At 42.6% G+C, this 18,103-nt stretch overlaps 1 protein-coding gene across 4 annotated transcripts in view; it reads left to right on the forward strand.

The window, feature by feature from the left end:
* SLC12A1 (solute carrier family 12 member 1) overlaps positions 1 to 18,103 on the forward strand; it is a 381,560-nt gene that overhangs the window by 20,890 nt on the left and 342,567 nt on the right. The gene's annotated exons all lie outside the window — the stretch shown is intronic.

Here is an 18,103-nt window from a genome sequence, read left to right on the forward strand (position 1 = left end):
TGTGCTCTCAATGGTGGTTTCCAAATGGTACAAGGAAATATTGAGACAAAAACAGATCTATTATTTGAGAATTCAAATGTCTGCCTTTATTTGGCTAACTTGGCTCGTCACCTTCTCCCATATCCGCCTCTAAAGGTGTTTTGCTCCTTCTCAGGATCCGGGCAATAAACTAAATAAACCATGGCCTTTATTTTCATTCAACACTGGCGGCTCACAGCAACAGGCATTGAACTAGCTTCCCTATTCCCTACATTTCTCAAGTTCTCTATTAATCACCAAAGCCACTTTTAAAACTCTGACATTAATGCAGTCAGACATACCTATTGTTGTATTTATTTATTTATGTTTTTGCGGAATCGTAAAATATTGTGGTTTCAAGGTAGGAGGGAAATACCTACATAAAAAGGCCTGTTTTCTTCTTTGTCTTCTACTTCTTCTGCTTCTTCTTCTTCTTCTTCTTGAAAACTGACAGATTTAGCTGATTGCTGAGACCCAGGCGCAAACACTCCCAATTTTGGGTTGAGATTTGCGGTTAAAATTTGTGCACAGAATGCTGCCACTCTATTCGAATGACAGCATGAAAAGGTAGCTCATATAGGCCTCTCCATTTAGTTACAACAGTGATATTTTTATCAACCAGGCAATACTGCCTGGTGCTCAATATCTCACTTGCATAAATATAACCTCCAAAACCACTCTGGTCTTCAAAAAGGACCTAAAGACACGACTCTTCCCACATTATTCTAAGCGTGAAATGGTAGTTCTATCGTGTACCCATAATAATACAGTGTAAGTGTTTCAATCCAGTCCATAAGATACCACAATGCTCTCTGGGCTCAGTATTTTAATGCATGAATTTGCATCCGGTGCAGCGGAGGAGTGTCACCCCACTGCCTCAACTGCAAGCTGAATACTATCTTCAGCTTGCAGTTGAAGCCAGGGGGCAGGGCTGGGCTCCCTGCGTCACAGGGGGAGGAGTGATTGCAGCACCTAAATTGCGCATGATGGTTTGACCGGTCATCTCCGACTGGCCAAACCGTCATGAGCACTTTGCATGTTCTCCACGCAGGCTGCATTACAGCCTGGGTGGAGAACATGCACAGCCTGCCAGCCCCTATCTGAGCACTGAACAACCACGCTCTTACCCATCACAACGCTGCCGTATGGCAGTGTTGTGATTGTGCAGGGGATTCAGAGAGTCTGTGTGCTTCCTGCTGAGTGCAGAAAGGAAGACAGAGGAAGAAGAGGATGTGGTCGGTAGTGTAGGTAAGTGCTATTTTATTATTTTATTTTTTCCCACCCCATCCCTCCGTGTTCCCCCACCCCACCACACCTGTTCGATAGCAGCTGCTACTGATTTGCACCCAGAAATACTCGAAAAGAGTCAAACAGTGTGCCACGGTCAGAGTGCACCACAAGTTTTACAAGAGGACAGAACGCCCCATTGCAATGACAGCTCCCAGTTAGAGGAAACAGCTACAAACATTGAAAAGAGGAATCTGAAAAGATGAATCAGGAAAAGGGTACACAAACTTTAGAGTCAAGACGAAATCTGTATTTACAAATCTTGATTATAATATTTATTATAGCTAGATTAAGTTGAAAACTGAAGGCTATCGTGCTTCGTAAAATATTGCTTACTAAATGACTTTCTGGACTATCATGCTATGAAATTTGCTATGGATCATCTTAGATTTGTTAGGGTATGTTGTATATTTGTGTAGAACTTTAAGCCACTCTAACAAAGTTTGAAACATGAGGGTGAGGGTGAGGTAGACGAGATGGGCAGGAGAGATCTCAATTGACACATAGTGCAGCACGTCCATAATAATTTCTGACCAAGCAATGAAAGTCTGGCCTTAGGATAATGATATCTAAAATATGAGTTTAACTAAGGTTTGAAGACATGCAGTTCCAAGAAATGGAAGAGTGATTATACAAATGGTACTTTTAAACCCTCAATGGATCTATGATATTTGGCTGTAGAAGCTTAACTTTTAGAATGATTTGTCCACACCTGAACGAATCTAAAGCATAGAACATATCAGAAAATGCTCACAAATGTATATTGCAATAGTTATAAGGAAAGCAATGACAGATAAAAAAATTGTAACTTTTTCCATTTATACACTTTTTTGAATGTGTTGTGCATATTCTGAAAGATAATTCCTCATGTTGCATTTTGTTTCTAACAATTACAGTTTGGCCTAGGATTTTGTCACTGATCCTAAAGTTTATTGTATTATAGGGAATGGATCCACCTAATTTTCCATGCTTTAGTCTTACGTGATTTGATAATGAGGTCAATTTGTTCTGCTTCTCTTTTTTAATAATCTGGTTTGTCCTAAATAGCTTATCTCCAAATCATATTTAGGAGGCCAATTCGTTCTGCTTCTCTTTTTTAATAATCTGGGTTGTCCTAAAGAGCTTAGCTCCAAATCATATTTAGGTCGTGGGGTTAGTAGAAAAGTGTTCAGGAAAAGGAGAAGTACATTTCAATAAAAGTTTCAACCTCAAACTCAGTCTGCGCTCTATGGATGTTATCCTGTGTGTCTGTGTGTACATACATACACACATATGTATTTCAAAACTTACGTGTAGCAAACAAATTGGTTTTATTGTGGAAAAATGTTGAGCATAATGCTTACAAGAGAGAGTCAGGATCAGAAGTAAAGGTAGAGAGGTTATGATAGAAAAATGGACAAAGGTAAGATAGAGTGATTTGCTTTACTAGGGGTCCCCTTGCAAGGTGGGTGCCCTGGGCAATTGCCCACTTTGTCTATGCTTTATAACGGCTCTATCACCACTGTGTCAGAGTTTCCATAGGAGGAGCAATTTTTGTTTTCTCTAATAACTTTGGCATTGTTTGATGAATATGCATGAAACGTTCCACAAAAAGGTTCACCTACTACAGCTTCTTCTTTCACACTGATCAATAAACTGAGGGCCAAGCAAAACGGGGTGACTTCCCATGTTAATTCCCATAGGAAATACCACTCAGGGCCTCTCTTAATTCTGCCGCTAGACTCATCATCGGCTCAAAAAGATACCACCATAATACACCGGAGCTAAAAACTCTAAATTAACTCCCTTACAAAGCAAGGATACAACTAAAAATTGCTTGCATGACTCTAAAAGCCTTACACTACAACACCCCACTATACCTCGCACAAAAACTTTTTTTATCGGGGGGCTCCAGGTCCTCCAGAAGTACCAGCACCCTTCTTCTAATGGTGTCAAAATATGCTCTGTGTGGCAAATTAAAGGGGACTAGTCAATCATGACTGGCTCACCACAATATGAGCAATATGTTGCGGCCAATGCAGGACTCAGGATCCTAAAGGCCCCCACGCTGGTGTATGGACACAACATGGGCAACATGTTGTGGCCACCATTGCAGGTCTCATTGTCATTGTCCTATTGAAATGGATTGTAGTGAATGCCTGGTTTGAGGGTCACAAAAAGAAACACTAATCTTAGTCACAATATAAATAATTTGTTGGCGGTGTTTTACTAATTTTAGGTATTCTGGTGAGTTCTCAAATGATTTTACCCTGTTGTGATTTGATAAAACATGTTTGAGAGAAAGTGGTTTTCTCTTATAATTTTCTCATAGACGTAATAGAAAGTACTCCAGAAGCTAAAATGAGAACACATTTTCTATAATTTCACAATGTCTTCCTCAGCCAGAACAAAATTCAATATTATGAGTGAAACATGCACTTACAACAGCAGCAGTAGCCTGTCATTTGATTCCCCAGTGTTCTACTAACAAACAACTAGAGTGCTAATTTCTATATTTATAACAAAAGTGTGCCACACCTAAGCACCATCTTGGTGGAATTAAAGTTGTAAAACATAAAGCATTTCCTTTAAAAATCAACAAAATTAGGAGGATCGTTTTGCCACAGTAATTATGGTTAGTGCTTTCAAAATCTAAAGTGAGTACACATTTTCTATGAGTCCTCACTCTCTTCCTCATCCATTTCAGGAAAACATTTTGACATGCAGGATAAAATATGTACTTCCAACACCAGCGGCAGTCTGTCAGTTAACTTCCTAGTAATCAACTGCAGCGTCACCACAGAGTTATAATGACCAGCTGGAGCGCTAATATTTTGTATTCAAGGCAAAAAAGACACTCCTAAATGCCATTTTTTTGGAATAGGAGCTGTTGAACTTCAAGCCTTTCCTGAAAAGCAGGTTGAAGTAAATGAGCAATGAGATGGTAATGCAGGCATGGAACTAGTGGATTGAAATGTGAGGGCAGGTATGAGTTTTTAGAAATTTGGCACTTAATGCATTTTAAAAGTTATAAACATATTTAAACAGAGAGACATCTGCAAATAGATATTTGAAAATTAGGCAGTGGCTAAGGAACTGCCAAGGTGGGTAGGTTGACTAAACAGATGTGAAAAGGGGATGCTGAAATATATATATATACACACATACATATATATATAAATACAGATATAGATAGATAGATATACACAGTTAGAAATATATGTATATGCATATATATATATATATATATATATATATATATATATATATTACCTACTGGCGGTCGCCAGTAGGTAGTTATAGTTAGGACCACGTTTCCATAGGAAATCCGCAACATTCTATTTTGAATAACTTTGGCGCCGGTCGACGAATCCTCGCGAATTTTTCAAAATAGGTGGGGCGCTACGCTCCGCTCCTTCCCTGAAAGTCTCGGGGGGATTCGTCAAGCGGGGGCTGAGATAAAAGGGGGGTCCCAAAACGCGTTTTTCCCATGCATTTTTCCATAGGACCTTTAGACACAGCTACAGCCCGAACGGCTGAACAGAATTACTAGAAATTTGGCAGAGAGGTAGTCCTCAGGTCAAGGAAGTGCCTTTTGTAGGTTTGGTGTAAATCTGTTCAGTAGATTCTGAGAAAATAGCCTTTAAATCAATATATATATCTGAGCCAGCTTACGGTGCGCTTACGGTACGCTTACGTACGCGTACGGTGGCGTGCGCGAGCGCGATTCTGATTGGCTCTTAGATCTTAGTAAACATTCGAATCGGCCGAAACCAGGAAGCGGCGGCCGCCATTTTCTCTCTCGCACTGAGAGTGATGATGAAAATACAAAGCACAAAAACATGTAAAGGGGCTGTTTAGACAGCGCCCACACACATAGCCATGTTGAGGGAGTCCCCAAAGATCCCCCAAGGCCAAAAAAGGAAATGTTTTTTTTCGCTAATTTCGCCGATTACGCTTACCGTACGCGTACGGTAAAAAATTATATATAAAAAAAAATTATCCACACTCTCCCCACCCCGTGTGCAATTGGTGGCCGAAGGTCACCAATTGTGCATGGCTTATAACAGATGAGATAAACTATAATATTTAAAAAAAAAAACAAATTAAAAAAAAAATTATCCACACTCTGTCCACCCCGTGTGCAAATGGTGCCCGAAGGGCACCAATTGTGCATGGCTTATAAAAATTACGAAAAATTAAAATATTACCTTTCAAAACGAAGTGCATCATATGTCCTCCATGTGCGCACGGTGCGCGAAGCTCATCGTGCGTACATGGCCCATCTAGCGTAACGTGGGCACGCGGTGCGCGTAGCGCACCGCGTGCCCACCGTGCGTGCACGGCACTAACTGCGTAAAGTGGGCGCGCGGTGCGCGAAGCGCACCGCGTGCTTACTGTGCGTGCACGGAACGAGCTGCGTTAAGTGGGCGCGCACGCCACGAATGGCGTAAAGTAACTTAGCATTTAAAAAACCGTACAAATTCACTGAAAAAACCATAGGTTTCACACACGTTATAGTTAGGAATTAGCATTTAAAAAACCTTGCAAATTCACTGAAAAAACCATAGGTTTCACACATGTTATAGTTAGCGGAAATTTTACTGATAAAAAACCAATGAAATTCCCCCGTTATAGTTAGTGCAGGCAACTATAACTCACGCGACCGCAATCTTCTGCTGATGACATATGTGTCTATATAAAAAAAAATATTTGTAATATATGTATAGCTAAAAATGTATGGAAGAAGACATGGGCAAATAAGTGTCTAAATACAGTATTAGCATCAGCAGAGGATTGCGGTCGCGTGAGTTATAGTTGCCTGCACTAACTAATACGGGGGAATTTCATTGGTTTTTTTATCAGTAAAATTTCCGCTAACTATAACATGTGTGAAACCTATGGTTTTTTCAGTGAATATATATATATATATACATATACATTTATTTTTTTGCTGAAAAAAACAAAAGTTTAGGTGACATTATAGTAATGTTAGTTTCTGAGACCTTAACTTATATTTAAAGAAAGAAAACAGAAAGCCACTAAAATAGCAAGCAGTAAAGTGATGTTATACACTACAGAACCAAAAAACACTGAAATAAGCCAGTTCTAGTATAGTCAATTACCTATAACTTGTGACCCATCATGCACTGCTTATGACCTCACATACTACATCACATGTTAAATGACATAATCAATTATATCAATCATGACATCCTAGTCATAGCCTACTGACAGATCCTGTATGCAGTCCACATCAGGACTTGACCTCATTGCCCTGCTTTTGCCACTTTTTCTTGTTGTTTGCTTGCCACTTTTGTCCCTTCTAACTGGTCATTTTTATGCTTTCCTGCCATGTTTCCCCCGTTCTCTCCTTCCACTTGCCCCAGCCTTTCCCAGGCTTTAGGTTCTCCTTCCCCTCACTCACTTTCTTAATGGAAGTCACAGCAGTGACCAAGCTACTGGCATGGCGGACTCACAACGGAGTCAATCCCGTTTGAACCATTACCAACCTGGCCCGCGCCTGGCCAGCTCCAATTGTCAGGACTCCTGTTGGTCTGCCACCACTGGACAGCCCCAGGTATTACCTCACCACATACTTCCATGTTCAAACGCAGGACCTCCTTGATCAACCTCGAAGGTGCATTCTCCTGTGCTAGCTGCTGCTTCTCTTGCAAGCTATCCAGCAACCCTCACCACCCTACTATACTTGCCCTCCCACATCTGGCAATGCTGACAGACTCCCCACTCACCCCCACTGACTTGCGCCCTCTTGAATACCCGCTCTCTCTCTATGTCAGCTCCCGACATTGCGACCTCCATGATCCCAGGGATTCAAGATAACCAGACAAGACAGGCCCAGCAAACCCAGAGGAGGACCCACAATTATCTACAGGGAACACACCCACTGCACCCTCACAATTGCCAATAACATCAAGTTCAAACTGGAATTAATGGCCTTCAAACTCAACATCTCTAGTACCACCATCCCGGAAGGAGCCCAGCTCTACTGACCACCGGGACCAAGAGCCGAGTTTAGAAGCACCATTATAGAAATCATTTCCCCCTGGTAGTCAACTCCAGCAGGCTCCTTTATCCTATTCAAGGACCTCAATTTCTCACCTGCTCGAACACCACCAACCTCTTAAACAGTCTGAACACACTCCAGCTCTCTCTCAACGAGTATGAGACCCCACCGAAATCACTGGCCTACTGCTGGACCCAGTCTTCAATAATTTCAATAACACTGCAGTTAACAAACCCACCTCTCTCACTTGGCCTGACCACTCGCTTGTTTGTTTCGACCATCGCTTCATTTGTTTCAACTATCACTTCAACCACCACTAAAGGACCACCCTCCCCCCCCAGACCTCCAGCCTCAACTGGAACACTGTCTCTTAAAAAACCTGGAACATAGAACATAATCTCTGCTCGCTACACCTAGCCAACTTTAACTGATGGGTCACCACCTGCGCAGATGTCTAGGCCCCCTCAATACCAACACCGCTGCCAGGACCAGGCCACATGCCAGCTGGTATAACAATGACCTCTGATGCTCTCTGTGCCACTTCGAGCACCTTGAGCATCGATGGAGACTCACTCACAATGACAGAGACAAAAATATCTACACATCAATCCCCCAACATTACCACCATCAATTGAAAGCCACCAAGTGTGCACTCCTAACAGAATGGTTAGAGAACAACACTAACAGTGTCAAGGAGCTCTTCTCTATTATGAAAGAATTCCCCACACCAATAGCCAGCTCCACCACCATCATCCCCTTACAGGAACCTCACTTCCAGCTTGCTTTTTTCTTCCATTACAAGATCAACGTCATCTATGCCCATTATGAAGCCCAAATCAAATCATTCCATCCAGATAGCCTTTCTTTGAGAGACAACAACTGCTTCAGAGGAACCACACTCTGAACTGCTGCTGCTGGCTTCCCATCTCCCTCAAGGGAACCACCACAGCCATGATACCCATCCATTTGGATGCCCCATCGGACTCTTGCCCACAATTCCCCTTTGTAGAGCACTCAAGCCCGTCTGCGCTGCACTGACCCCGATCCTCAATGACTGCCTTACCACTGATACCTTCCTGGACCCCTGGAAACACATGATAACCCTGCCTCTACTGAAGAAACCTACAGCGGACCCTTCCTTGCCAGGCAACTACAGGCCCCTTTCATTGCTTATCTACTCAGCAAAGGTCCTGGAGGAACTGATCAGCAAGAGTTTAGCTACCAACCAGGATGGCAATCACTTCCTCAACCAAACCTCAGCACAACACAGAAACCACCCTCATTGCTGCAACCGACTACATCCGGATCATCATAGACCAAGGCAACACAGTGGTTGGTCCTCATCCTCCTTGTCCTCTCTGTGGCATTTAACATAGTCTCCAATCATCTCCCATCATACCCTCATCCAGTGTCTCCACCTATCCGGCATACATGAAACATGCCTCCAGTGGATCAGGTCATTCCTCACAGAACGTACACAGAAAGTCCATCTTCCTCCCTACATATCCAAGCCCATAAAACTAGTCTATGGAGTCCCACAGTGATCATAACACAGTCTCACGCTTTTCATTATCTATGTGGTCCTACTTGTCAACTTCGTGAAAGCCTTAGAATCAGCATCATCTCATATGTGGATGGCACTCAACTTATCTCCTCTCTCTCCAAAAACACAGTCAACACCCAAGCCAAGTTCTCAGAGTGCATGTCAGAAGTTGCTTGCTAGATGAAGTCCAACTACCGCACACTCAACTCTGACAAGACAGTGGTAGTATTATTCAGAAAAGATCATCAGAACTTGGCCCCAACTCTTCACCTTCCGGCCAAATGAGAAAGCTGTGAATCATAGTCAGCAACAAACTATCAATGGCTAGCCAAGACAACCTTCTGCTGATTCCACACCAGGAAGCTATGGAAGAAAATCTTCTGGTGGCCGCCTCCTGCCACCAGACCAACAATCACCCAAGCACTCATCGCCAGTAAGCTAGGCTACAGGAACACACTCAATGTTGGATTCTTCGTCCATCTCACCAAGAGGCTTTCCTCAGAAACTTCCACTGGCTCCCCATGCACAAGTGTTCATAGATGAAACTACTCACCCAGCCATACAAAGCACTACACAAATGAGGCCCACCTACCCAAACAAGCACTTGAGCTTCCACACCGCCACCAGACACCTCCACTCCGCAAACCTCCTGCTCACCATGGCCCTCTCATCCAAAAAGGCAAGTCCAGCAGCTGGCCATTCTCGTACCTGGCTCTTAATCCCTGGAACAAACTATCTCTTGACATTTGAGCCACCGGCTTAGTCCTACCATTCCGGAAGAAACTTGAAACGTACATCTTTACAGAGATCTAGGCAGTGAGCTGAGCACCACCCCTTTCTTTTCACCAACAGAATACCCTCCCGGTGAGTGAGATGTGCCCTCTAAAAGTATAATTAACATAACATAACATTCCGACATTCCGTCACTTCTTTTAAAGCAGGAGGCCCTTACCTCAGTTGCAATCAAGTGTGCACCTGTGATAAAGACACACCACACCCACCGTTGAGTTCACAGCTTGCACATGGGAGCACAGAAAATTGTAAGTGCACTTTGGAACATTTGATTAGTACTCTTATTTTCACCTCGAGCCTCAACAATGTATGAGAAAGAAGATGAGATCTCTTTGACCTAGGCTGTCAACGCCTTCATGCAAATACATTATTTATCTTTGATGCACAATAACGCTGTTCACACCTGTGCAAAAGTTTAAATGGGAGAAACGCAGGTGCCATTTACTTTTGGTACAATGTGTGGATTAGCATCATTTCTTAACTCTATAGTGAATAACAACGAGTTTTATTACTATTACAGAAGTTTATTACTATTCTTGAAAATAAAGACTCTTCCCAGTTTCATCTAGCTTTGTTCCGCGAAAGACAGATTTGTTTTTATTGCTAACTGCAAATCATATCTCATATAAAGTACTAAAGCCTGTACTCCAAACATCCAGGAGATATTCACGAGAATTCCGGCTGAAAACAAAGACAAGCACATTTTGTTTGTTGAGAGAAATACTAGTTGCTCCAGTAAGGATTTCCTGATGAGAGCTGATCCTTGCCTCGACCAATCGTACTGATTAACTCGTTCTGTGCTCATGACGGAACCACGCCGTCATGAGCCATGGTTGCCGTGTGCTCATGACGGAGTGGTTCCGTCATGTTGCGGCCGTTGGCGGCCGCGCCGCCCACGCGGCGCTAATTCCCCGCCTGTGCGGGCGATTAGCGCTGTGGGCGGAGTCATGACGGAACCACTCCGTCATGAGCACAGCCCAACCGTGGCTCATGACGGAGTTGCTCCGTCATGAGCAACGCGCCACCGCGCTGCCCCCCCGCACCCCCCAGCGCTGCGGCGGAATTTCCGCCGCAGCGAAGGGGTTAATGGGTCTGTGTTACAACAAGACCTGTTTGCCATAGCGCATTAGTACAGAACATGCAGATGAAATAGTTCCATTATTTACAGCTGGCAGAGCAGCATGCACGAGCAACACTTTGGGCCTTATTTACGAAATGTTGCTGTAGGGCAGCACCGCAGGCCTTGCTGCTATGCAGCCCTATGGCAAAGCAAAGAAAAGGGCAGGAAAGCACCTTATCTATCAGATATGGCACATTCCTGTCCTTTTCCTCTGGAGAGGTGTAAGTTTTTGGCGCTGCCTCAGAGTTCCGATTGCTCGTAAATCTGGGGCAGTGTCAAAAAGACATGGGTGTTGCTGGGAACGCCCTAAGCAACACCCATTGCACACCCCTTTAACGCAGAAATATGCGTTAAAGGGAACAATATTTACAAGGTCGTATTAAGCCACGCAAAGTGGCTTAGTGCTACCTGGTACATATGGACCAGGCCCCTGCGCCATTGGAGCGTCGCAAAAAGTGACGCTCCGGTGGCGCAGCCTCATTGTAAATAAGATCCTTTGTATTTATTACATCCAGAAAATTAATAAATCTTGGGCAACTTTTATTTATTTCACAAATTTGAAAGCACCTAGATTAAAACATTAACAAAGTTCTTGTCCAGCTTTGTTTATTCATCATTGCTCTTTCTCTTACCAAGACATGTAGTTCAGATTCCAGGTTGGGACTGACAGCACCTATAACAAGACTCTTAACTTCTGCCCCCCTTTCTCGGGAACTTGCATAACCCTGTATGTTTGACTGTTTTTGCATAGTTCCTGGGGTATGTTTATTCAAACTCAACATTCATTTCCTATCCTCTTGGTTTGGGCAGTATCTTTTTCTACCGCCCCATTTCCTTTTAGGTCTCGCCTGACCCAGGGCATGTGCTTTTACTTACTCTCACTTTCGCGGCCGCTTTGATGTTTGATCGCGATCGCGATCACTTTCGCAGCCGCACAGCCGCTTTGATGTTCTCCTGAGGCTTCAATAGATTGCAGCAGTTAAAACAAGCATTGGCATAGCCAATAGGTCTCGCTTTTGGGACCTTATAAGTGTTTAGTTATGCAACTGTTGCATTGCTCAACACTTATAAGGTCCCAAAGGCGAGACCTATTGGCTATGCCAATGCTTGTTTATAGTCAATTGTGGGAGCAAGGCAGGCATTCTTATAGTGGCCTAATGTCTAGAATCATATCTGAATTTATTTATCACTTCAGATTACTATTTCTTTCAAATTTCCAAGATGTGAAGTTGAGTCACCTCTCTTAGGTCATTTGTATGGGAAACTGATATGAGATCGAGTGACTTTACTCACTGCCTCCAGGTAACGTTCATCTGAACAGTTGCTGGTTCTATACTGTTTTTATATCTCAAGTATTCGTTAGTTATAAATTGAACCATGGCTGGCTCCTCACAATCCATGGTTTATATATTTCTATATTTTTTTAACCTAAATGTAGTGAGTAGTAATTTGAGACAGATAATGGAGGGCAGCCATTGGTAACTGCATTTATTGCATCAAATGTAATTGATACACTGTGGTTCGTCTGCAGCATTATGCACTTGTTATTCGTTTTGTATTAGGTATTTAATGATGCCTCTGTACACACCCTTAGTGTAATCTAATAAATAAATGACACCAGGGATGTCATTATTGCATGTGCCTGATGGTGGAAGCTACAACGCGGTTTTCATAGTTTGCTGGTGAGAGAACTATGGGCTTACAATGCTTATGATCTTTGAAGCTATCATAATTTGTGAGTCATATTAAAGTTTCTAGATTTTCGGATATTACTTATCAGGTTGGGAAGTTCTTACTTCCTTGGGCACAATGGTCTTGGCCACCTCCTAATGCTATTGATTTACATCTGGTATGATTTATTTAAAGACGTGATCATCAAGCAGTGTTGAGTTGCCAGTAGACACAAAGAGAGCCAATGTTTTAACTCTGCAGATGTTAGTAGTGTACCAAGCCGAAGTTGGATGTCATCTCAGTTTTTGAAGTAAACTCTTACGGATCTGAGCAGCTGAAGTGAACTACAAGCAAATGTTACAGACTTGAAAGTCGGATCACATTTATTTTAGAAATGTAGGCAAAGTGTCATTGTCCTCCCAACAAGTCACAATTTAGGGCTCACACTCCTTGAAGAGGGAGAGTGTTATAGTTGATGTTGAGTTTTGAATGCTGCATATAGGTCATACAACAACAAGGATCACAACACATTCAACACATTCCTCATCCATTTCTAATGTGAGGTAAACGAGAATTGCATATAATAATTGGATCCAAGCCACCTGCTAGGCAGAAACCAACCTGATGTGGATGCAGAAGGTTGTTTTCTTTGATAAATGTTGATCATTGGCTGGCAACTACACTGGTTTGTTGTCTTAAATGAATTAAAAATGTGACCAACTGTTTGTAATGTCTTTAGAATCCGCCTGTTGTTTAAAAAGAAGGGGTATCCTTACAGTGTTATAGAAAGCGGTAGGAATACCAGAAGTGGTTGACATTATTCTCTGGTGAGACCCGCAGCTTATACATCTTCAGGAGATGCCGACCCTATGGTTCTCTTGAATAAGGGAGTATTACTTTCCCGGTTTGATGGGTTAAAAGTGTCTAAGGGTGTGTCCACACATTAATGGTGAAGATCTCATCTCAGTGGAAAATTATTCTGATCCCCTGTGCACACTGTTTATTTTGGCTTGCATCTCAGAATTTGAGGAGATCTTTTGATGACAGAACACTAGTTTTCTTAGAGTACAAGACAAAAGGGAATCTAGATCAAATGGGCCTATTGTTTAATAAGGGACATGTTTAGTGTGTACATCAGTTGCAATATGGTTGAATTTTGAGGTTCAGGGAGCAGGGTCCTTTTCCAGTACTTCAGTTTTGAGAGTATGATCTGTATGATGTTTTTTAATCGCAGGGTTGGGGGTATTGGTTATAGTTTGCACAGCATTTTGAAGGTCACAAGTATAGTTTAGTTATCTTTTTTTCATAAGCAGATGAAATAGATTTGGAGGTTGAACAGATTTCCAGGGATGTTACTAAATGCAGCAAATCAGATAGATAGATATTGTCCCTGTCATAGATGGTGACCAAGTGACACTGTCTTTCTGCTTGGAGGGAAGTAGATGGATTCAAAGTAATTTAAGACATTGAGAAGGAGGTGATAATATTGTAGTAGCAAAATGGCCATTCTTAGTAACGTTTGCTAAAGGATGACCTAAAATAGATGGACATTTTTAGAAAAATCTGGGTTGAGGCGAGGTTCATTGGCAACTTAGATTGCAAGGAGTTGATTAGATGAAGCATTCAACTCAAGGGCAGATATTAAAGTATATTTGCCTGCTGCCACAATCGTGGGTCAACCCCATAGATTAGTTTCATGAACTTGATGTTTTCAGTGGTCTTGGAGTATGATAGAAAGGTATAAGTTAGCAGGTGGGCTTGGTGTGGCGTGTGGTACTATATTGGGTTGTTAGCATAGGACCTAATTTGTTTCTGGATAGTGTTGATCTTGAAGAAGAATGAGAGTAGCTAAATTTGCATCTTGCTTCCAGCAAGTGTTTTGGAGATGTGGACATCATAGTTGGAGTTGCCATGGGTGGTGTTGAATAATGTCATGGAATGGACTAGAGGAAGTTGTGGGCTAGTGTGAGAAGAAAGCTACTTTTACTAAGACAATCATGCTATTGTATTTTTTGAGAAATGTGAAGAGGGCATCTTGGTCTGCAATGGACCTTTTACAAGCTCTTCTTTCTTGGGTACCCTTTGCTTGTGTATTTTGAAGTAGTATAAGAACCTCATTGACCACTACAGCTGATGTCTTTACATGAAAAAGAACAATTAATGTACAGAATGCAGAACAATGTCATACATTTACCCCAGTACAGAGATCTGGGCCTAAATCCATCGTTTTTTTGCTCACCATGCCATTCCAGTTTGGAACCAGCGATATGCAAATCAGTCTAGACCCTGCCCCAATGGGAACAGTCCAGCCCGAACTGCCAGGCCAGGTCCTCCCTGGACTGTAAAAAAGCATCCTAGGACTGGTTTCGGGCTTTCAGCCCTCATCAGCCAGGATAGCTTGACTCCAGTGGCATGGAGAGCACGGGACCCACGTCTGGGCATACCCGTCCCACTCGGGGTGACAAATGCAAAAAGAACAATTGATGGACAGTATGCAGAACAATGTCATACACCAGTACAGAGATCTTGGCCTAAATCTGTCGTTTTTTTGCTCACCATGCCATTCCAGTTTGGACCCAGCCATATGCAAATCAGTCTTGACCCTGCCACAATGGGAACAGTCCAGCCCGAACTGGCATGCCAGGTCCTGGTATGCCCAGACCTGGGTCCCTTGCTCACTTTGCCACTGGATTCAAGCTAGCCTGGCTGATGATGGGTGTTACCCAGAAACCGGTCCCAGGATGCTTGTTTCCGGTTCAGGGAAGACTTGGATTGGCAGTCCGGGCTGGACTATTCCCATGAGGCACAGGATCAAGACTGATTTGCAAATAGCTGGGTCTGAACTGAGGTGGCGAAGTGAGCTAAACAATGATGATGGATTCAACCCAGATCTGGGACTGGGGTGAGTGCCTGAAAAGTTTCAGCACTCCGTCCATCATCTCCTTGTGTTTGCTTTGTTCGCCCTAAGTTGGCAGGGTATGCCCAGACGTTGGTCCCTTGCTCACTTTGCCACTGGGTTCAAGCTAACCTGACTGAGGAAGGGTGTTAGCCAGAAACCGGTCCCAGGATGCTTGTTTCTGGTTTGGGGAAGAGTTGGCTTGGCAGTTCAGGGTGGACTGTTCCCATGAGGCACAGGATCAAGACTGATTTGCATATAGCTGGGTCTGAACTGAGGTGGCGGAGTGAGCTAAAGAATGATGATGGATTCAACTCAGATCTGGGACTGGGGGTGAGTGCCTGAAAAGTTTCAGCACTCCGTCCATCATCTCCTTGTGTTTGCTTTGTTCGCCCTAAGTTGGCAGAGTATGCCCAGACGTGGCTCCCTTGCTCACTTTGCCACTGGATTCAAGCTAGACTGGCTGATGAAGGGTGTTACCCAGAAACTGGTCCCAGGATGCTTGCTTCTGGTTCAGGGATGACTTGGCTTGGCTTGGCAGTTCGGGTTGGACTGTTCCCATGAGGCACAGGGTCAAGACTGATTTGCATATAGCTGGGTGTGAACTGAGATGGCAAAGTGAGCTAAAGAATGATGATGGATTCAACCCAGATCTGTGACTGGGGGTGAGTGCCTGAATAGGGTCAGTGCTCCGTCCATCATCTCCTTGTGTTTGCGATGTCTTTACATGAACCATCTCAGTTGACATCACAATTGCATTAATGATTGGAAAATAGAGCAAGAAATAAGTAAAATGATGATAAGATCAAGAGAATTACAATGATGGTTACAAAGTGAGTGAAAGAATATAAGTCAACAACAGAAACAATAAGCATTGATAAAGCTAGTAGCTTGTGCCTATGAGAGTTATTGGCTTTGCCAATGTTTTACCCATGCTGCTCAACAGCGCGGCTGCTGTGCAGAATGGCTAACGGTTAGGGGAAAAAGCGCTATGGTGTGGTCAGCGCTGGCTGCTTCATAGCGCTTGTTTCTGGCAGATGGTGGGAGAGACAAGCAACAAGTAGTGCAGAGACTGGACAATGCAGGATGGAGACAGGGAAGAGGCAGTGACAGTGGGTAAGAAATTACACAGGAAGGTGGAGGGAGGGACAAGCGAGCAATGATGCGGGAGGGGGTAACAATAAATAATGAATCAGAATTAGCAACGTGGGAAGCAAGAGCAGAAACAACTACAAGGAAGCAACAAGTGAAAAAAGTACCTTCATACCAGCGTGAGAAGTGTAAAGACACGAATAAAGTAATTAATCAGGACTTGCTCCATGCTCCATCTAAGGGACAACCACACAAAGAGGACAGTGAAACCAGGAAGAGCTGACAAATGAGAAGCAAGGAAGTGAGAATGAGAATAAAGTCAACCATTAGTAATGGGCCGGCTCTAAACCCCCTTTTTTTTTTTAAACGATAGGCTCTCACAAGTGACAGCACATGCGCTGTCTCGGTATCCAACAGGTTGAAGTTGCTGAAAGCATTAAGTAAAAAAAGAAAAAGAACAATGCTCAAATAAAGATTAGGTTTGTCAAACAACTTTAGATTTAAGTGCATTCTTTCAGGTGATCGAGCACTGTTTTATTTCAGAGTATATTCACATAATTTGCGTTTTGATTTTGTTCACCTGTGTATGAAATTAAATTGCTGTTATGTAAACCAAACAAACAAAACTATCCATATGTAAAGAAAATGAAGCAAAACGGTCGTTATGTAAGTGAAATGACACAGACTGTTGTTTTCTAAAAGAAAATGTTCTTATGTAAAGCTCTCTGTCATTGCTTGGGTCTTGTCTACACTATATTAAACTTCTAATAAATATATAGTGTTGCAGGGTGACTTCTGACATAGAGTTTGAATACTAACAACAGGACTTAATTGGTCCAGGCATTATAGAAAGTCTTCTCATATGCATCAGCAACCAAAAATAACAACGTTAAAAGGCTATGGGGCCTATTCACAGATTGCATTTTGTAGTGCGTTCATAGTACTACTAACATACTACAAAACCTAGTCTATATGCGGAGGTATACACTTCGGCCTCTCTTGTATTTTATGTGCAGACATCTCCACCCACACTGTGGAGATCTCCGCACACGGAATGTACATTATGGTAATAAATGTAGATGGGGTAGGCAGATGTGGATAGAAAATGGGGAGTATTTACAATTAAACAGAAATGATTTAGAGAGGAATAGGAAGAGGTTAAGGGAAGACTAGTGAAGGGGTTAGGGGGAGACATGCATCCACCCACAAAAGAGTAAGCTCATTGCTGTTGTGCAAACTGCACTTCTTTAGCTACTTCCGCCAAAAAGGGCTCAAAACAGTCGTAAATGTATTCCATTTCAAACCTGGAGTAAGTTCAGCACCACACATGACCAACCAGTGGAACTACAAAACCTTCCCATAAAAAATAAGGTAGGTAAGGACCTAAAATAACACCCTATAGAAAGTAAAGTTTAATTTAATTACTTTTTGTTTTACATTTTTTTTAAATACATACGATTTAACATATAAAATGTTAATGTAACTTTATTTTTTTATAATTTAAGTGAAATAAATTCATTTTCTAAATAACTTTAAATAATGTTTACTACATAATAAATAAATATCAATGTTATGATTGGGTCAATTCTTTAACTTTACATGCTTAAATTAGGCTCCATCGTCTGGACTTAGGGGGTGGGGACATTCAAACCTCAACGTTTCAGTAACTTTACACTT

This window comes from Triturus cristatus, chromosome 3_1 (genome assembly GCF_964204655.1).
Source record: "Triturus cristatus chromosome 3_1, aTriCri1.1, whole genome shotgun sequence".
Taxonomy (NCBI): domain Eukaryota; kingdom Metazoa; phylum Chordata; class Amphibia; order Caudata; family Salamandridae; genus Triturus; species Triturus cristatus.